We start from the raw sequence: 21,988 nt of genomic DNA, 5'->3' as shown, positions 1-21,988 counted from the left end.
GTGGTAACATGGAAGCGGGATTGATTTGGGAAGTAAATGGGGGGAGAGGCAGATACTAGGAGTTAAGTATAGTTGCTCCAATTTGAAATAAATTGGGACTAAATTAGGCAGAAAACTGAAGTAGAAATGTGAGATAGGAGACCAGATAGTGAAACCCCAACTATACTAGCCTGTTTTCCTCACTGAATGGGTATGTCACATCATGAAATGGGTTCTGGGTGCCTCTCTCATTGACCTGTTGATGTATCACAAACCTCCCTCAAATTTAGGGGCTTACATGAGAAATTTGTTGTTGTTGTTCTTCATAAAGTTAGGCTGGACTCAGCTGGGCATTTTCTTCTGCTGCTTACCTGGGGCATATGCACATAGTTGTTGTCTTCTGCATGCTTGTTGGTTGGTGTATCAGTCAGGGTTCCCCAGAGAAACAGAACCAATAGAATACATGTAGATATACATGAGGAGATTTATTATAGGGATTGGCTCAGGCAGTTATGGAGGCTGAGAAGTCCCACAGTCTGCCATCTGCAAGCTGGAGAGCCAGGGAGGCTGGTGGTATAAATCAGTCCAAGCCTGAAGGCCGAGAACCAGGAGCTCCAGTGTCTGAGGGCAGGAGAATGGTTGTCCCAGCTGAAAAAGAAGGAGAAGCTGTCCTTTCTCGCCCTTTTTGTTCCAACAGATTGGACGCTGCCTGCCCCCAGTGGTGAGCTCAGATCTCTTCACTCAATCTACCGAGTCAGATGCTAATCTCTTCCAGAAACATCCTCACAGACACACCAAGACATGTTTTACTAGCTATCTGGGCATCTGTGAGGTCGGTCAGGTTGATACAAACAATTACCCATCAGGGACTGCAGCCCAGAGAGCTTGTCTTTGCTCCACACGCTGTCTTCCCCCAGGAGGCTAGCAGAAGCTTTCTCCTGTGGAAGCAGCAGATCCAGGGGGGTGGCCTCAAAGTGGCAAGGCTCTTGAAGGCTGAACTCAGAGCCACATTCATCCCATCTGCCTCAGTCTGTTGGTCAAAGCAATCACAAGGTGACTCACTTGTGGGGAAGTAGACTCACTCTCCTGATGGAAAGAGCTAAAATAATTTAAGACCACTTTTAATTTACTACCGTATATTTGGGTAGCCAATGAAATGAACTTTGGATGCCCTCTTATATCTGTATTTGGTTTTAAAACCAGAAATAAAAACAAACAAACCAGAAATCAGACTACTCCTGTGGTGACCAATCACACCTACCGTCTCTCTTCTGTGGTAAATATCCCAACATGCCTATTCCCGTTCCTGATAAATAGTTTAAATCTGTGACAACTTGAGTTAACCTTCTCTAAGTGGAATGGTTTAGGGAAAAGCTTAGATTAAAAAAAAAAAATTTCCCCAGATTCACTGGAATCAACTAATCTATTTTATTTATTTATTTATTTATTTATTTTTGAAAGATTTTATTTATTTGACAGACAGGGAGATAGTGAGAGCAGGAACACAAGCAGGGGGAGTGGGAGAGGGAGAAGCAGGCTTCCCGCCGAGCAGGGAGCCCGATGCGGGGCTTGATCCCAGGACCCTGGGATCATGACCTGAGCCGAAGGCAGGCGCTTAACGACTGAGCCACCCAGGTGCCCCAATTAATCTATTTTATTTTTTTTTAAAGATTTTTTTTTTTTTTTATTTATTTATTTGACAGAGAGAGAGATAGTGAGAGCAGGAACACAAGCAGGGGGAGTGGGAGAGTGAGAAGCAGGCTTCCTGCCGAGCAGGGAGCCCGATGCGGGACTCGATCCCAGGACCCCGGGATCATGACCTGAGCCGAAGGCAGACGCCTAACGACTGAGCCACCCAGGCGCCCCCCAATTAATCTATTTTAAAAACTATAGTAAATGTACCTCAAATGAGTTGTATTAAAACTAGTGAAAGTTTTTTTTCGTGAATTTGGATTTTTTGTAAGGGAGAAGAAAAGGGTATTTTTATATTCAGTATATGGCACTGATATTTATGAGATTATTTTGATAATTGCCCTAATAAACATTATCATAATGGAATAAAAATAATTTATGTTTTAAATGCATGTAATTTTATGAAGCACTAGTAAAAATTTCTGTATCTTAAATATTAGAATTAGCTGCTAGCAACAGTTTATTAATTTTATAAACTTATATGACATGGTAGCTCACCGTAATGGAAATACAAAAACTTACTTTTTTATAGAAAGAAAGCCTTTGATAACCTATGTTTAAAGAAGAAAGCTTTTAATAACCTGTGTTTAAAAAGAAGCAGAAACAGAGGGCCCCTGGATGGCTTGGTCGGTAGCGTGTGTGACTCTTGATCTCAGGGTTGCAGGTTCAAGCCCCACGTTGGGTGTAGAGATTACTTAAAAATGAAAGTATCTTGAAAAAAAATAAGATAAAATAAAAGAGGGAGAAACAGAATGAAAATGCCTTTTTATGTGAGGAATTGTTGGTCATGTACCATACAGTGTGAGAAAAGGTGTGGCAAAACCCGGTCGCCCGCGGAGGTGTGGCCTTCAGAACAGTTGCAGAACGGCAGAAGCAGGAAAAAAAGCGAGAATTTGTGAAAGAGATGAGAGCAAAGACAGCCTGAATCAAAATCTTTTCCAAAGGGCCAATTTTATTTGCTTTTGAACCAAGATAGATGTTCCAGTTCTGGGCATTTCTTTCCAAGACCATTTTTCTGGCTTATCTCACAGGGCTCTTTTTGCTGTTCCATTTCTCGTCTCAAACAGCTGCTTCTTAAAAGTTGACTTTGGGTTATTTCAAAAGGTCATCTTATTCACTGTTTCCTCTTTTGGCAAAAACTTTTATATTCTAACACCGAGTGCCACGTGTCTCAAAGTGTTTTCCTCAGTAGGCTGGCTTGTTTGTGTGGATGCTCCTGAAATAGACAAACAAAAAACCCAAAACCCCAAAAACCAAAACAAAACAAAAAAAAACCCCAAAAAACAAAAAAGAGAGAAAGAAAGAAAAAGAAAAAAAAGAGGGCTTCTATGGAGGAATGACAAGAAGCAAACTCTTGGCACACGCAAAAACAAAGATGCATCTCAGCAAGATCATTTGGAGCAAAAGAAACCAGACACAAGAGTGTATGTTGTACTGAGTCCCTTTATGTGAAGTTCAGAAAACCGCAAAGCTAATGTACCAGAATATGAGTTACTTAAGTAGGTGGGCTGGAGAGAGCAGGCAAGAGCAGCTTTGGGGGTGTTGTGTATGATTTACGTCCTGGTTACGTTGGTGGGCTTCCTTTGTGCACATTTACTGCGCTGTGCACTTAGGATTTGTGCACGTCTCGATTTCTTTGTTACAGTTCTTTAAAAAGTGGAACAGTAAACGAAACACGGTTCTTCTTACTGACTTAGGGGAAGTCTGAGTTTGGGTATGTCTAGTGGTTTGTTAAGGAAAGGATCATTAAGTTGGCAACATTTATATGTTTTTCAGACTCACGTTATCACAGCGTTGATTTTGATTTCATTGGGTTTCAGTGTCCATATGAACATGCTTAGGAGGCCAAGCATCCAATAAATCAGTGGCAATTAGGAACAGCATGAGAACGGTACAAAGCAACGCAGAACACCACATGATTAGTATTGCAGTGCTGTAGGACTGTATTTTATTGAAAAAACAATTGTCATGCTTCACTAAGCCTAAGAGGAAACTAGAAACTAAATATTGATATCACCGAAACCAATGTTGTCTAGACATCTCTCTCTCTCTCTCTCTCTCTCTTTTGTTTCCTGAAAACACCGTCTAAGACTAAGTCATTTGATATTTCTTGGTGGATTGTTCAGCAGAAAGTTCTGTGTTATTTCTTGGAAGACGAAAAGAAAAGGAAGTCATAAAGACTGGTAAAGTTAATGAAATGTTTCACATTTGCCAATATTCACATTTAAATGTTACCTCTATATTGTTGCCCGACTTTTATTGTTTTCTGTAACAGTATTGATGGCTCTCTCAATTGTGTACCTCTTCCAAGAGTTTTCGATTATCATGGGATGTTGGACACAATGCCTGAATTCATCATTCCCTCCTTACAATAGAAAGAGTTCAAATGTTATTAGTGATACCATCCTTTAGACTCTGTCCCTTGCATACAAGCTGGAAGTTAGTGGAGAAAACGTAGATTAGCAATGTCAATTGCTGCTGATGTCAGGGCTACAGCTGTAGGGGTGGAAATGCACTTCATCCTTGGGACTCAGAACTTCAGCTGCACTGAATGTTTGATCCCATCCAACTGTATGCCTGGTCCACAGGTTGAGGGATTGAATTCACCTCAACAAACATTTATTGAGGAAGGTTAACGTACAAAACATTAGGGATAAAGCCAGGATTGTGGGAGAGGTAAATATTTACATAAAAAATTATAATACAATATGATGACTGCCATTGTATAGAAATATAGAAATGGCTTCATAGACAGAGAAAAGAAAGCAGCTAACTCTGCTCTTGGCACGAAAGGCTGTGGAGGAGGATCTTAAAAGAGGAGTGAGAATTAGCCATGTGGACCAGGTGGGGAAGGACATTACAGGAAGGCACAGAGGCTTGAGTTTTCATAGAGTGAGCAGGAAGTGGTGAGAAGTCTGTTACGTCACGGGCTGGGAGAGATGGGGATGCTGGGAATGGAGCAAGAATCCCAGGTTAGGTTCTGGGAGGGTCTTGGATGCCCTGGGAAGGAGTTTGGATTTTACTAAAGAGTAGTAGGAGGGTTGTAAAAAGGGGAGTAGCACGATCCTCCCTGTGTTTTAGGAGGGGGTAAGGTCAGCTGTGATGTGGATAATGCACCATAGGGGGGAAAACAGACAGGAAGGCCACTTAGGAACTGTTGGAATAATCAACACTTTGAACCAGACTGAAGAAGCAACTTCTCGGGCGCCTGGGTGGCTCAGTCGGTTAAGCGACTGCCTTCGGCTCAGGTCACGATCCTGGAGTCCCGGGATCGAGTCCCGCATCGGGCTCCCTGCTCGGCGGGGAGCCTGCTTCTCCCTCTGGCCCTCCCCCCTCTCATGTGCTCTCTCTCTCTCGTACTCTCTGTCTCAAATAAATAAATAAAAAATCTTAAAAAAAAAAAAAGAAGCAACTTCTCAGAAGGCAGGATTCATCCTGGATTTAAATAAGTTATGGCATGTAGATGATGGAATACCGTAAGAGCATGAGAACAATGACGTTGATCAATTTTAATGATATAGAAAGATGTTCAGAAGATATTGTTGAGTAAAAAAGTTTACAAAAATACAAGCAATGCGATTCAGAACACCCCCCTCCCCCTATTGATCCATCCATACCTCTACAGAGAAAAAAGACAGAGAATATACTGTATGAAAATATTAACAATAATATTTACTTGCTAGTAGGCTTTTGGGTAATTTGATAAAAAGCAACTCAGATGCCCAGTTAAGAATATAGTATGGAGGAGCTTAGAAAAATGTTTTCTTTTTCTTATTCAGACCCTATTGAAACCTAGTGGATAGTCTGGCATTTCAGGAGAGGGGGATTTGCAGAACCAAGAGGAGTATATAGAAGGGTCAAAAGACACAAATAAAATAGAAACAGAAATAGAAAAATAAAAATACAAGCACAGACTGTGGAAATGGGGTTACTGAACTGACAAGAGAAGACATGCAAACAGTTTTATTTAAAGTTCATGTTAAAGTTTATCTCTGGATGCTTTTCGAATTGTTTCTTGTTGTCAGAGCCTAAGGAGGTTGCTCTGTGAAGGTGGTGGTGGTGGTTTGAATGGCCTGTTTAAGGACTCTTCAGTCCTTAAATCCTCCAGCTGTAGGATTCCTTGTGTCGTCCGGTTCCACTGTTACCACTATATGAAGGGGACTAATAGTCTTATGTTACCCCTTGTAAGTATTCTTTTTCTGTGTGTTTCACAAAATAAAATTGCCCACAGATGCAAGATTGATAGAATTGATGCTTTTGGATAAGACACCTTACATGGCGTTGTGTGGGGCCAAGCTGGTTTTATTGATTCAGAAGAAAACCTCATAGAAGGGTAGGGGTTTGAAGAGGTAGCTATGGGAAGGAGGAGGGATTTAGGACAGAAAGAGAAAAAAGGAATAGAATCAATCACTGAGGTAATTTGCAGGGGGATAAATGTATTTGTGATGAAAAAGGTTAGTAGTCATGCTGCCATTTTGTATTTCCTGTTACAAGAAAATGAGGTTCAAAGGAAGAGGGACCAATATTAAATTAAGTCAACCAAGCCCACCTTGGGTTTGTAATATGTGTTTATGAGGAATCATTTCTTGAAAGTGCTCATCCTCCTGGGTCCTTGGATGAACTAAATTCACCTCCTTTGGTTTTTTAGATCTCAGGCCTTGGTTTACATATTGATCTCTGCCACTCATTCTTTTTTTTTTTTTTTAAGATTTTATTTATTTGACAGAGACACGACAAGAGAGGGAAGAGAAGCAGGCTTCCCGCAGAGCAGGGAGCCTGATGGCGGGGCTTGATCCCAGGACCCTGGGATCATGACCTGAGCAGAAGGCAGATGCTTAACTGACTGAGCCACCCAGGTGCCCCTCAGCAGGGTTTTTACTGGACCCTCTCTGAGGTCCCTAACGTTCCTCTCTACTTTTTTTTTTTAATTCTTATGTTAATCCCCATACATTACATCATTAGTTTTAGATGTAGTGTTCCATGATTCATTGTTTGTGCATAATACCCAGTGCTCCATGCAGAATGTGCCCTCCTCAATACCCACCACCAGGCTAACCCATCCTCCCACCCCCCTCCCCTCTAGAACCCTGTTTGTTTTTCAGAGTCCATCGTCTCTCATGGTTCGTCTACCCCTCCGATTTCCCCCGCTTCATTCTTCCCCTCCCGCTACCTTCTTCTTCCTTTTTTTTTTTTCCTTAACATATATTGCATTATTTGTTTCAGAGGTACAGATCTGAGATTCAACAGTCTTGCACAATTCACAGCGCTTACCAGAGCACATACCCTCTCCAGTGTCTATCACCCAGTCACCCCATCCCTCCCACCCCACCTCCCACTCCAGCAACCCTCAGTTTGTTTCCTGAGATCAAGAATTCCTCATATCAGTGAGGTCATATGATACATGTCTTTCTCTGTTTGACTTATTTCGCTCAATATAATACCCTCCAGTTCCATCCACGTCGTTGCAAATGCCAAGATCTCATTCTTTTTGATGGCTGCATAATATTCCATTGTATATATATATACCACATCTTCTTTATCCATTCATCTGTTGATGGACATCTTGGCTCTTTCCACAGTGTGGCTATTGTGGACATTGCTGCTATAAACATCGGGGTGCATGGACCCTTTCGGATCCCTACTTTTGTATCTTTGGGGTAAATACCCAGTAGTGCAATTGCTGGATCGTATGGTAGCTCTATTTTCAACTTTTTGAGGAACCTCCATACTGTTTTCCAGAGTGGCTGCACCAGCTTGCATTCCCACCAACAGTGTAGGAGGGTTCCCCTTTCTCCTCATCCCCGCCAACATCTGTCGTTTCCTGACTTGTTAATTTTAGCCATTCTGACTGGTGTGAGGTGGTATCTCATTGAGGTTTTGATTTGGATTTCCCTGATGCCGAGCGATATTGAGCACTTTTTCATGTGTCTGTTGGCCATTTGGATGTCTTCTTTGGAAAAATGTCTGTTCATGTCTTCTGCCCATTTCTTGATTGGATTCTTTGTTCTTTGGGTGTTGAGTTTGATGAGTTCTTTATAGATTTTGGATACTAGCCCTTTATCTGATATGTCATTTGCAAATATCTTCTCCCATTCTGTCTGTTGTCTTTTGGTTTTGTTGACTGTTTGCTTTGCAAAAGCTTTTTATCTTGATGAAGTCCCAATAGTTCATTTTTGCCCTTGCTTCCCTTGCCTTTGGCGATGTTTCTAGGAAGAAGTTGCTTCAGCTGAGGTCAAAGAGGTTGCTGCCTGTGTTCTCCTTTAGGATTTTGATGGACTCCTTTCTCACATTGAGGTCTTTCAACCATTTGGAGTCTATTTTTTGTGTGTGGTGTAAGGAAATGGTCCAGTTTCATTCTTCTGCATGTGGCTATCCAATTTTCCCAACACCATTTGTTGAAGAGACTGTCTTTGTTCCATTGGACATTCTTTCCTGCTTTGTCGAAGATTAGTTGACCATACATTTGAGGGTCCATTTCTGGGCTCTCTATTCTGTTCCATTGATCTATGTGTCTGTTTTTGTGCCAGTACCATACTGTCTTGATGATGACAGCTTTGTAATAGAGCTTGAAGTCCGGAATTGTGATGCCGCCAGCTTTGCTTTTCTTTTTCAACATTCCTCTGGCTATTCGGGGTCTTTTCTGGTTCCATACAAATTTTAGGATTATTTGTTCCATTTCTTTGAAAAAAGTGGATGGTATTTTGATGGGGATTGCATTGAATGTGTAGATTGCTCTAGGTAGCATTGACATCTTCACAATATTTGTTCTTCCAATCCATGAGCATGGAACGTTTTTCCATTTCTTTGTGTCTTCCTCAATTTCTTTCATGAGTATTTTGTAGTTTTCTGAGTACAGATTCTTTGCCTCTTTGGTTAGATTTATGCCTAGGTATCTTATGGTTTTGGGTGCAATTGTAAATGGGATCGACTCCTTAATTTCTCTTTCTTCTGTCTTGTTGTTGGTGTATAGGAATGCCACTGACTTCTGTGCATTGATTTTATAACCTGCCACTTTACTGAATTCCTGTATGAGTTCTAGCAGTTTTGGGGTGGAGTCTTTGGGGTTTTCCACATAAAGTATCATATCATCTGCAAAGAGTGAGAGTTTGACTTCTTTGCCGATTTGGATGCCTTTGATTTCTTTTTGTTGTCTGATTGCTGTGGCTAGGACTTCCAATACTATGTTGAATAGCAGTGGTGATAGTGGACATCCCTGCCGCGTTCCTGACCTTAGGGGGAAAGCTCTCAGTTTTTCCCCATTGAGAATGATATTCGCTGTAGGTTTTTCATAGATGGCTTTTATTATATTGAGGTATGTACCCTCTATGCCTATACTCTGAAGAGTTTTGATCAAGAAAGGATGCTGTACTTTGTCAAAAGCTTTTTCTGCATCTATTGAGAGGATCACATGATTCTTGTTCTTTCTTTTGTTAATGTATTGTATCACGTTGATTGATTTGCGGATGTTGAACCAACCTTGCAGCCCAGGGATAAATCCCACTTGGTCGTGGTGAATAATCCTTTTAATGTACTGTTGGATCCTATTGGCTAGTATTTTGGTGAGAATTTTTGCATCCATGTTCATCAGGGATATTGGTCTGTAATTCTCCTTTTTGATGGGGTCTTTGGTTTTGGGATCAAGGTAATGCTGGCCTCATAAAATGAGTTTGGAAGTTTTCCTTCCATTTCTATTTTTGGAACAGTTTCAGAAGAATAGGTATTAATTCTTCTTTAAATGTTTGGTAGAATTCCCCTGGGAAGCCATCTGGCCCTGGGCTTTTGTTTTTTGGGAGATTTTTGATGACTGCTTCAATTTCCTTAGTGGTTATAGGTCTGTTCAGGTTTTCTATTTCTTCCTGGTTCAGTTTTGGTAGTTGATACATCTCTAGGAATGCATCCATTTCTTCCAGGTTATCGAATTTGCTGGCATAGAGTTGCTCATAATATGTTCTTATAATTGTTTGTATTTCTTTGGTGTTGGTTGTGATCTCTCCTCTTTCATTCATGATTTTGTTGATTTGGGTCATTTCTCTTTTCTTTTTGAAAAGTCTGGCCAGGGGTTTATCAATCTTGTTAATTCTTTCAAAGAACCAGCTCCTAGTTTCGTTGATCTGTTCTACTGTTCTTTTAGTTTCTAATTCATTGATTTCTGCTCTGATCTTTATGATTTCTCTTCTCCTGCTGGGTTTAGGCTTTATTTGCTGTTCTTTCTCCAGCTCCTTTAGGTGTAGGGTTAGGTTGTGTACTTGAGACCTTTCTTGTTTCTTGAGAAAGGCTTGTATTGCTATATACTTTCCTCTTAGGACTGCCTTTGCTGCATCCCAAAGATTTTGAATAGTTGTGTTTTCATTTTCATTGGTTTCCATGTATTTTTTTAATTCTTCTTTAATTTCCTGGTTGACCCATTCATTCTTCAGTAGGATGCTCTTTAGCCTCCATGTATTTGAGTTCTTTCTGACTTTCCTCTTGTGATTGAGTTCTAGTTTCAAAGCATTGTGGTCTGAAAATAGGCAGGGAGTGATCCCAATCTTCTAGTACCGGTTGAGACCTGATTTATGACCTAGGATGTGATCTATTCTGGAGAATGTTCCATGGGGACTAGAGAAGAATGTGTATTCCGTTGCTTTGGGATGGAATGTTCTGAATATGTCTGTGAAGTCCATTTGGTCCAGTGTGTCATTTAAAGTCTTTATTTCCTTGTTGACCTTTTGCTTAGACGATCTGTCCATTTCAGTGAGGGGGGTGTTAAAGTCCCGCACTATTATTGTATTGTTGTCGATGCGTTTCTTTGCTTTTGTTATTAATTGCCTTATATAATTGGCTGCTCCCATGTTAGGGGCATAGATATTTACAATTGTTAGATCTTCTTGTTGGATAGACCCTTTAAGTAGGATATAATGTCCTTCCTTATCTCTTATTACAGTCTTTGGTTTAAGATCTAATTTGTCTGATATAAGGATTGCCACCCCAGCTTTCTTTTGGTGTCCATTAGCATGGTAAATGGTTTCCACCCCCTTACTTTCAATCTGGGGGTGTCTTTGGGTCTAAAATGAATCTCTTGCAGACAGCATATCGATGGATCTTGTTTTTTAATCCAGTCTGATAGCCTGTGTCTTTTGATTGGGACATTTAGCCCATTTACATTCAGGGTAACTATTGAAAGATATAAATATAGTGCCATTGTATTGCCTGTAAGGTGACTATTACTGTATATTGTCTGTGTTCCTTTCTGGTCTATGTTGCTTTTAGGGTCTGTCTTCGCTTAGAGACCCCTTTCAAGATTTCTTGTAGGGCTGGTTTCGTGTTTGCAAATTCCTTTAGTTTTTGTTTGTCCTGGAAGCTTTTTATCTCTCCTTCTATTTTCAATGACAGCCTAGCTGGATAGAGTATTCTTGGCTGCATATTTTTCTCATTTAGTGCTCTGAATATATCCTGCCAGTCCTTTCTGGCCTGCCAGGTCTCTGTGGATAGGTCTGTTGCCAATCTAATGTTTCTACCATTGTAGGTTACATATCTCTTCTCCCGAGCTGCTTTCAGGATTTTCTCTTTGTCTATGAGACTCTTAAGTTTTACTATTAGATGTCGGGGTGTTGACCTATTTTTATTGATTTTGAGAGGGGTTCTCTGTGCTTCCTGGATTTTAATGCCTGTTTCCTTCCCCAGATTAGGGAAGTTCTCTGCTATAATTTGCTCCATTATACCTTCTGCCCCTCTCTCTCTTCTTCTTCTGGGATCCCAATTATTCTGATGTTGTTTCGTCTTATGGTGTCGCTTATCTCTCGAATTCTGCCCTCATGATCCAGTAGTTGTTTATCTCTCTTTTTCTCAGTTTCTTTATTTTCCATCATTTGGTCTTCTATCTCACTGATTCTCTCTTCTGCCTCATTTATCCTAGCAGTTAGTGCCCCCATATTTGATTGCACCTCATTAATAGCCTTTTTGATTTCTACTTGGTTAGATTTTAGTTCTTTTACTTCTCCAGAAAGGGCTTCTCTAATAACTTCCATGCTTTTTTCAAGCGCAGCTAGTATCTTTAAAGTGATGATTCTGAACTCTAGATCTGACATCGTACTAATGTCCGTATTGAGTAGGTCCCTGGCAGTCGGTACTACTTCTTGTTCTTTTTGTTGAGTTGATTTTTTCCGTCTTGTCATTTTGTGCAGAGGAGAATAGATTAATGAGAGAACAAAATGCTAACAGGATAACAACGTTCCCAGGAAATATACTCTAAACAAATCAGAAAAGACCTGAAGCAGTGGGAAAAGAAAGGGAAAGATCTGCCGCTTGTTGGGTCCCTGCCGGAGGAGCAGCGGCCCGACTGTGCCGCGGATCATGGTTTATGGCCATCCCGAGCTGAGAGCCCACGCCTGGGCTCCGTCTCTGCAGCCGGCTTCCCCGCTCCGATACCTGGGAGCTCTGCCGCACTCAGGCACCCCCGGTCTTTCTGTGACCCCGAGGGTCCTGAGACCACACTGTCCCGGAGGGTTCCACCCCCCGCTTAGCCACCAGAGTGACGTCCCTCGGCGGAGCAGACTTTTAAAAGTTCCGATTTTGTGCTCCGCGGCTCTATCACTTGCCAGAAGCGGCCGCCGGAGGCCCCTCCCCCGCCGTCTATCCTCCCGAATATCGCCTCGGATTCACTTCTCCGCACGTCCTACCTTCCAGAAAGTGGTCGCTTTTCTGATGAGAGAGTTGTTGCTCTTCTTTTCTTCGATCTCCTGTTGGGTTTGTAGGTGTTCAGAATGTTTGATCCCTATCCAGCTGAATTCCTGAGAGGAGACGAAATCCAGGTCTCCTACTCCTCTGCCATCTTGCTCCACCCCCCTCTGCCACTCATTCTTTCAACAGTACTTCTTTCTGGTTATGTAACTTCTCTTTGCTTTGGTTCCTTCATTTTTAAAGGTATAGGGTTAGCTTCGATTGTTTAAAAAAATTAAATATCATGGACCCCTTGAAGCAGGTAAGCTTAGAGCTTTGCTGGTTGAAGTTGTGGTAGAAAGGCAGAGTTAACCTGGCTCTTCTTACTCTCCCAAGTTCTCCCCAAAGGGTCATCCACGGAGCCAGGTTGGAAACCACTGGACCTGAATCTGTGCATCCCAGAGTCGGGAGAGGTTGTTGTGGCCTGGAGTATCTTAGGAACAGTTAAGACGTGTGTGGAGATGATATTTTGCTTTTCCACATTACATTTTCAGCTGGTTTTCTCAACAAGAAACATTTGTATAACTGTGGTCCTCTAGTAGTTGGGCACCCAGGATCAGTTCTTGTGTTGGAGAAAATGAAATGTAGCTCTCAGAGGCAGGACAGCAGTTTTCCTTACCTGCCACTGTCTTGCTGAGTGCTCTTTTGAAAATTGCTCAAGATCGTCACACCTCATTCCCCCCTCGTTTTTCCATAAAGACCTCTGACTGCAATGTGCATCATTTTGAGGTTCTGGGAAAAGAAGAAGCTGGTATCTGTCCTTCAAAGTCATGTGTTTGTTCTCAGTTGAGTGGAGGACGTTTGAACTCTTCTGGACCTTGATGTCTCTCTGAGTATCTCCTAGTTCAGTAGAATACTCTTAACCACTTGCCTTCTATGGGCTCAAGTAAAGAAAATTGTTATTACATCTTTTGTGGAAAGCTTTTTCCACTTCTATTTTGGTCTTCCCCTCTGAGCGTATTGTATGAAAAGAGTGGAGGATTATCCTCCTTTAAGGGAAAAAGAATCATTTCATTGTTCGGTTGCTGTGTCAGGGGTCCAAGTCATTTCCAGTAGCTGGCCCTTCTCTGACCCTCTGAGGCTGCTGGTTAGCACCGACTGCAGAGAGCTTGGAGGAACACTTTAAGGGATTGATTCAAGGCAGCAGAAACCTCTTATGCCCACAACCTAACAACCTTTCTTGGGATTCACTCAGAAGGCGTATCTGGGACCTCTACTTTTTGGCTTTTGAAGTAATGTATCTTCATTAGGACTTAGAAGTAAACATATATTTTTAAGGCTCGAAGAAGGAAGCAATTTGTCTTGAGCACAGTAGATTTGATCTTTAGAGAGAGGTGAAAAGCCAACTTTTTTTCAGCAAAAGCTAAGGATGATGAATGAAACGCCCAGGGCTAAGAAGGCCTCTTCACGGCAGAGAGAGTTATCTTTAGAAGGATTTTTAAATCAACATGCATCTAGCTACCTGGCTAAGGATTACTTGATCGGTGACCTTTTCATGGGATGTTTCAGAAGAACAAAACCCCAATATTGTAACTTGCATTTGTGAAAGAGTCAATATCCACAGTACCAAAGGAATATATCTTGCAAATTATAATTCCTTAGAGTCTTTGTTGGAAGGGTAAGCCCTCTTTGCCTGTACTGTCTACCGAATACATGAGGCTTGTCCTCTGGAAGTGTGCCATTAAGTGAGGGCATGCACAATTCTTTGACTTTTCCTTTATATGGGTCTTTTTATATTTAGACACTTTTTTTTTAAGGATTTTATTTATTTATTTGAGAGAGAGAGAAAATGCAAGCAGAGGGAGGAGCAGAGAGGGAAGGAGAGGGACTAGCAGACTCTTCATGAGAGCAGAACCCAACGTGGGGCTCGATCCCAGGACCCTGGGATCATGACCTGAGCCTAAGTCAAGAGTCCGATGCTCAACCGATGGAGCCACCCAGGTTCCTCTATGTAGACACTCTTGGTATATATGGGCATTGCCATCTTGGGAGAGCGGATGTTGGTGGTAAGATTTCTTAAGATGAAGTTTTATTTATCTACAGAATTAGAGGTTTGGTTGATGTACTAGTCTAGAATTTGAGTCTAATTACAAGGTTTTTACATTTTCATAATTTATTTTTGTTTTTGATTTTGATTTTGCTGGTTTAGCCACTAGGCATTTGACGCTAAGCAGACAAACAAACATGACCCCCTTCCCCACCGAAAACCTAAGAAAACAACACAAGTACATAGCACTCTTGCAGACGGTAGCATGAGAAAACGTGATTCACTTCAGAATGATCTGATTTATGATCTGATTTCATGGAAATCTTAAAAATGGCCTATATTCAGGGGCGCCTGGGTGGCTCAGTTGGTTGAGCGACTGCCTTCGGCTCGGGTCATGATCCCAGGGTCCTGGGATCGAGCCCCATGTCTGGCTCCTGGCTCAGCGGGGAGCCTGCTTCTCCCTCTGCCTCTCCCCCTGCTCGTGCTCCCTTTCTCTCTCTATATATATCTCTGTGTCTCGAATGAATAAATAAAATCTTTAAAAAAAAATGGCCTATATTCATATCACACACTTTTCTGTGTGCTTGATGTACATTATATCATTTAATTCTTTTTTTTTTAAGATTTTATTTATTTATTTGAGAGAGAGAATGAGAGACAGAGAGCACGAGAGGGAAGAGGGTCAGAGGGAGAAGCAGACTCCCTGCCGAGCAGGGAGCCCGATGCGGGACTCGATCCCGGGACTCCAGGATCATGACCTGAGCCGAAGGCAGTCGCTCAACCAACTGAGCCACCCAGGCGCCCTATCATTTAATTCTTTAAACAACTCCATGTGACAGGCACTATTATTACCCTATTCTACAGAAGAGGAAATTAAGATGTAGAGAACACAAGTAATTTGGTCAAGATTACCTTGTTACTAAGTGGCAGAGCTGGTTTTCAAATCTAGCACTCAGTTCAGTGCCCATGCTCTTGGAGGGATGTGCCATCATCACAAGGGGATACAGGATGGCCTGTGTTTATGGAGTACCTACTACAGCTTGGATTGACAGGAGGAAAGAGGCACAATATTACCCTATGAAGAGCATAGTGTTAACCCTGGGATAATGCATCCGTTGGGGAAGGTGGCATATTGTACCAGGGTGATTTAATGCCACATAAGTACACGCTAGGTCTAAATTAATTATCCTCCAGAATATGTAATTTAGAATCATTAAAATGTATAAAAATTGGAAGGTTTAAGAGAGTTGAATGAAGATGAGTTATAACTAGCTTTTTTTCTTTAATATAAAAAGACCTAGGAAAAATACTTGGATAATTATTCTACCCGTAATTTTAACATTGAGGTTTTGGTCTCAGCTAATACAGTCACAAAGGATAGTCTTTGAGTCATGCAAATAGGGAATTGGGATTTTTTTTTTTTAAAAATGAGAGTGTCATTGATGAGTTTGTGGTTTATCCCTGAAGAATTCCATGCTTTGGAGATGGGTCTTAGATTGTGGAAAGGCAGATAAGACTGGGAGCATAGATAATAGTAGGAAAAATCATGGAGGCTCACAAATCTAAGGAACCTATTCTGAGATTTTAACATGTGTCTGAGTTAAAAGTGCTCACGCTTACAACGGAACAAGTTCAAATGTTCTTATGTGAAACAAAGTCCCTTTTTCAAAAGCACCATTGACAGAGAAGTTGGATCCTGCTATTAATCTTCTTTAGGTAGGAAAGGGTAAAAGGTACAGATTTCTCGTCTACACATGAGACAGTTTTCTTTGGACTAGGGTAGGGATGTGCCTGAGCACATAAAAAATTTTCTTTTTGCCAGGCTATGACTTTTGGAGCCACTTTTTATAAAGCTCTAGAAACTTGGGTTTATTTCATGATCAGCTTTGTATGAAAATCTTCCATACCAAGAATCACTTTAGTAGAAGGAGAAAATGAGGGGATTGGTGGGTGTTAGTGTTACCTCAAGCTTCTCTGGTTCTTGCCATGGACGCTGTGCATCATGGAATTTCTCCTTTTGGGGGCTGGCTGCTACCTTGAAGCTTTGCTCTGTGGTGATAAGTGTCTTGGTTTCAGTTTTCCTGTTGATGCTCATTTTGACAGGTGCCTGCCTCTCTTGCTTTCCAATTTTCCTGTCTTTTTGGGCCACTGACCTGAATGATCGAGGATCCTCAGACTGTACTCATGTTTGGAACACACTTATTTTTCTTCATTGTATAAGCAATATGTATGAATTGTAGAAAAATACAGATAGAAATAATAAGAATCAAAGGGAAGAAGGGACAAAATATAAAACCAACCATAATTATAGAATCCAAGGCATTAGTGTTAACCACTTTGTGCAGAGTATTTCAGGGTATGTTAGCAAAATAGATATTATCAAAATAGAATCATTTAGAAACTCTTTCAGACTCTGCTTTTCCTGCTTAATATATTAAATATATCCCAATAGTACCTCTAACCTTTATCGACCTGATATAAAAGGCTGAATATTATTTTGTGTAATGGCAGTCCCAGAGCTGCTTTAACATTTCCAACATGGTCAGACAGTTTATTTCTAATTTTTCCATTATAGAACCACTGTTATGACTCTACCCTTTTGGCTGCACCACCCACATGATTATTTCCTCAGGATAAATTTCCAGGAGCAGGAGTGCTAGGTCAAGACATGTGCAGAATTTTAAGTCACCTGGTAGATCGCCAAATAGCCCTGTAGACTGTGTGGCCCAATTTACTCACCCACCAGCCAAGCTCCAGAGTCTGGCGCTTTGCCTTGGCTTCCTTACCTGCTTTTCTGGATACGATTGTCTTTTTTTAGTCCCCTCAGCTTCCTTTTATTTATTTGTTTGTCATTTGTTTAGTTTTTTAATTGACTGTGGTTGACACACAAGGCTACTTAGTTTCAGATGAAGTACAACAGAGTGATTCCACAAGTCTGTAGACCCATCTCTCACCACACAACACTGTTGACTCCCCTGTGCTGTACCTTTCATCCCTGTGACTTACATGGATGTGGCTTTCGGCGCTGGTTCTCGGAGAGACACACTACAGATCCCCTCCAGGCCTTGTGTGGTGAAAGCCAAACAATACAAAATAAAATGCCAGGCAAGCAGCAAACAAACGCACTAGGAAGTGGGTATTTAGGTTGAGGAGAGGGAGATGGTCAGGCACGTTCTGCTCGGCTGAGTGTGTTCTGGTATCTTCCGTCTGTGCACAGCACGGCTCTCACAGACAATGAAGGTTGAACGTGCCAAAGGTTCTTCACACGGGGGCCAAGGTGGGTCCCTGATCCCCCACTCCTCTGAAAATGTGTACTTTTAGCTTCAGCGCATGCAAGCTTTTTGCGGAGAGTGTCTGTAACTTCCTTCAGGTTTTCTGAAGGTCCTCTAGGGCTGACAGGTGTCCCTCAGGAAAGGAATGATTCAATATATCGGCTTCTTGTCTCCTGAAATGAAAAGAGAAAAAAAAGGAAGGAAAGCAAGAGAGATCTTTTTCCTTTACAATGAAAATATTGCTCAGCTTGTATCAGGCTGCTCTGAGAATTGCTGTGTTATTTTTGAACTCATGATTCCTGAAATCAGGGATAAAAATGGTTCTTCTGAAATGACCAGGCATTTGCTTCTGTGCCTCCTCTAGGAATGGGGACGGGGCGGCTTTGTCCTCCATTTTGGGAGGGGTTACTAAGAGAGTGAGCCCTCCTGGTCAGTGGCCCAGGTCAAAAACCTGCCTATTGGCCTTGGCATGGCTTCTCCCAGCGGTGGATCCCCAGGTCCAAATGTAGACGTTAGCCAGATGTAATTGTGTAAGAGGGAGGGCCCGTGATCACAAAAAGAACGCACGATTGTTTTGTTTTTTAAAGAATTAAGGACAGGGGCGCCTGGGTGGCTCAATTAGTTAAGCGTCTGCCTTCGGCTCAGGTCATGATCCCAGGGTCCCGGGATCGAGCCCCGCATCGGGCTCCCTGCTCGGCGGGGAGCCTGCTTCTCCCTCTGCTCCTCACGCCACTCTTGCTCTCTCTCTTGAATAAATAAATAAAATCTTAAAAAAAAAAATAAAGAATTGAGGACGTTTATGAAATAATTGAAAATTATGAGAATCCTTCCTGGGGGTTGCTGGGTGGCTCAGTCGGTTAAGAGTCCAATTTTTTATTTCAACTCAAGTCATGATCTCAGGGTCATGAGATCAATCCCCCCCACTTTGGGCTCCATGCTCAGTGGGTAGTCTGCTTGAGATTCTCTCCCTCTCCCTTTGCCCCTCCCCCTGCTCACTAAATAAATAAATAAATAGATGAATAAATAAATAAATCTTTAAAAAAATAAAGAGTCCTTTCTGGATATTTGTTGATATTATGGCATAATGAATATCCATCTATCTCCATACACACACACACACACACACACACACACTTTTATTGTGGTAAATTATATGTTCTGTTTTGAATTTGCAAGGAGAGAGCAGTGTCCAGTGGCAAACTGAAAACGGAGTTGAGGATGAGTGGGTGAAGGGGGGATGGGAAGGGACGGTCTGATTCTCGAGTGGCTGGGGGCCAGGTTTTTAAGCACTACGGTTGAGATCTGAAGATGGGTTTTATTTCCAGAGCACACAGAGGTGTGATTCCTGGACTTTAAAACAGATTCTTTGCTTATTTTCTACTCTGTCTTCTGCACTACTGTTTGGTACTTCTTGGACTCTAAAACATGAATCCTAACCCTCCAGGATTTCTCTTAGAAAATGCAGCATTCATCACTCCCAAGGGCTTCTGACACAAATAGATTAATAATAAGCAAGGGCTTTTGTTAAAAAACATTCCCCTTATGCAGATTTATACCATTTAACCCCGAAGGTATAGGTAACTGAACTTTCTAAAACTTTAAGGCCTAATTTGGGTTGAGTGACTTAAGCCACGATAATAATAGACTTTGAATAATCATAATTAATTAAAAATAAATTCTAAAGACATGAGGGGCGCCTGGGTGGCTCAGTCATTAAGCGTCTGCCTTCGGCTCGGGTCACGATCCCAGGGTCCTGGGATTGAGCCCCGCATTGGGCTCCCTGCTCAGTGGGGAGCTTGCTTCTCCCGCTCCCACTCCCCCTGCTTGTGTTCCCATTCTCACTGTCTCTCTCTGTCAAATAAATAAAATCTTTAAAAAAAAAAAATCCAAAGACATGAATCAGCTAAGAAGAGATCTAGAAGGCATGTAGCTTGATTTGAATTGTGCCAAGACGATTTTTAAAAAACATTACCTCAATCTCAAGTACGGAGAATGTTTAATGATATAATGCTGCCACCTAGTGTTTATGCCCTGTTAGTGCAGCAATATTTGTGGCGTTGACAAGTAACTGCTTCAGTGAACGGTTAGAATTTTCTAGACAGTAATTATTTGCAATTTTATTGGAGCATAAGTTGAATGTATTTACCACAAAACACAGATTTTAATGGCTCGCAGAATCCTTGAATTCCCCGCATAGCATCACGAATGAAAACTGAGAGTTGGGGCATCTGTCACTTATCATTGGCACATTAGGCTGACTTTTCTGTCCCAGTTATTAGAGACAAAGCCACTTTCACAACCATGTAGTGTTGTGGCTTGAGCTAACATTTTAATTAAATTGTGTTTGGAGCTTAGAAGGGGAGCTTGGAACTATAAATTTAAACTGAGACCAATCTGGGGTGACGGAGGAGGTCAGAAAATTCTGAAGGGGGGGGTCACTTACGGGAATAGAATCTGAGTGCTCCAGATTTTTAGCTGTCATGTATCTGAAGCAATCTCTGTCACGCCTTGTCCACGGATGAGATTCGTGTAGCCAACAGAGATTTTCTTAAAAATTGCGTTAGACTCCAACAATAAAAAAGGATTTCTGAGGTCTTTTGGGAAACAGAATCACCAGAGGATGGGCTGATGTGCCCAGCTGTAGGATTGGTGGGGGTGTGTGGTGTTCCACTGGCTCCCGGTCCCACTAGGTAAGTTTCACTCACGTACCAGCCCGGACCCTGGGGCCGTCTCTGTTTGTAGCTTCTGCCCTACAGCTTCTAGATTTTGGTGGGAGAAGATAAAAATGAAAGCTATTGGTGCTGGAAAAGAGACCTGAAAACATCTAGTCTGGTCTCCTCTTTTCAAGAAATGAAAAAGAAAGCCCAACTTGCCCAAGGTCTCTACTTAGGGAGAGCCAGAGCTAGAGGACTTGTTGCAAGTCTGTGTATTTACTTGGGGATGGTTTATTTGTTTATTTATTTTTAAAGATTTTATTTATTTATTTGATATATATAGAGAGACAGCTAGAGAGGGAACACAAGCAGGGGGAGTGGGAGAGGGAGAAGCAGGCTTCCCGCTGAGCAGGGAGCCCGATGTGGGGCTCGATCCCAGGACTCTGGGATCATGACCTGAGCCGAAGGCAGACACCTAATGACTGAGCCACCCAGGCATCCCTTGGGGGTGGTTTAGATTTCAGGTGAGTTACTGACCCAGAAGGTGCCTTACTTGCTGAATTTGTACAAAAGTTATAGAGCTGCCTTTAACTTTCTTGGAAAAATACTTAATGTAGCTTTTAACATCCCACATTCACGGCAAACATGAGTACAGTAGGACATAAAAGCCATACAGTCTCCAAATAAATGGAACAAGGAATTTCTTGGCTATTCTACATCTGTTCTGTACCGTCCAGTATGGTAGATCCTACCCACATTTGGCTATTTAGATTTATATTTAAATTAGTTGAAATTAAATACAATTCAGTTTCTTTGGCTCACTGGTCACATTCAAGGGCTCAATAGACACATGTAGTAGCTACTGTACTGGACAGCCTCGATTTAGAACATTTCCAGTATCGTAGAAAGTTCTGTTGGACAGCATTGATATGGTTAAAGATGTCTTTTCTTTCTTTCTTTCTTTTTTTTTAAGGATTTATTTATTTATTTGAGAGAGAGAGAGAGCTAGCAGGGGGGAGGGGCAGAGGGAGAGGAAGGGAGAGAATCTCCAGCAGACTCCCCGCTGAGCCTGGAGCTGGATGCAGGCTCCATTCCATGAACGTGAGATCATGACCTGAGCCGAAGTCAAGAGTCAGACACCTAATGGACTGAGCCTCCCGGGCGCACCTTCTTTTCTTTTCTTTTCTTTTGAGACCAATCCTGTAGCCTTATCTTGCTCTCTGTGATAAACAGAATTAATCAGAATTACTTAGTGGGCAAGGGTGGGGAATTAAAACTAGGGAATGTTCGGTGAAATAAGAAATTTCTGTGTTAAAGAAAGGAATAAAATGCATCAAATGCAGATGGTGGAGCAAGAGATGCTTCGCCCTGAAATGAGGACCAGTTGGGTAGACTTGAGGTTTTAAGAGCTGAGCCTGACAGGTCATTTCTCTAAGCTTCATGCCGTTGCTGCGGGTACGAGTTTGCCCATGTGTAAGTACTTCCGCACATGGTTGTCTCAGACAGCCACTGGTAACGCCTGCCTGGGTCCCCTCCACCCTCCCTTGGTACCGGCAATGGGGACCTTCCATGCAGTTTCCATGGGGATCTCAACCTAGGAAATTGCATCCCGAGCAAAACAACATAATACTGGGAAGAGTTGGATTTGACTCATGCTTTTGGTGATTGTGGAGGGACTGTCTGTTCTTTTCCCATCATTACCCTGC

Source organism: Neomonachus schauinslandi, chromosome 7 (genome assembly GCF_002201575.2).
Source record: "Neomonachus schauinslandi chromosome 7, ASM220157v2, whole genome shotgun sequence".
Lineage (NCBI taxonomy): Eukaryota > Metazoa > Chordata > Mammalia > Carnivora > Phocidae > Neomonachus > Neomonachus schauinslandi.
The sequence above is the reverse complement of the archived record's forward strand: the minus strand, read 5'-3'. Positions refer to the sequence as shown.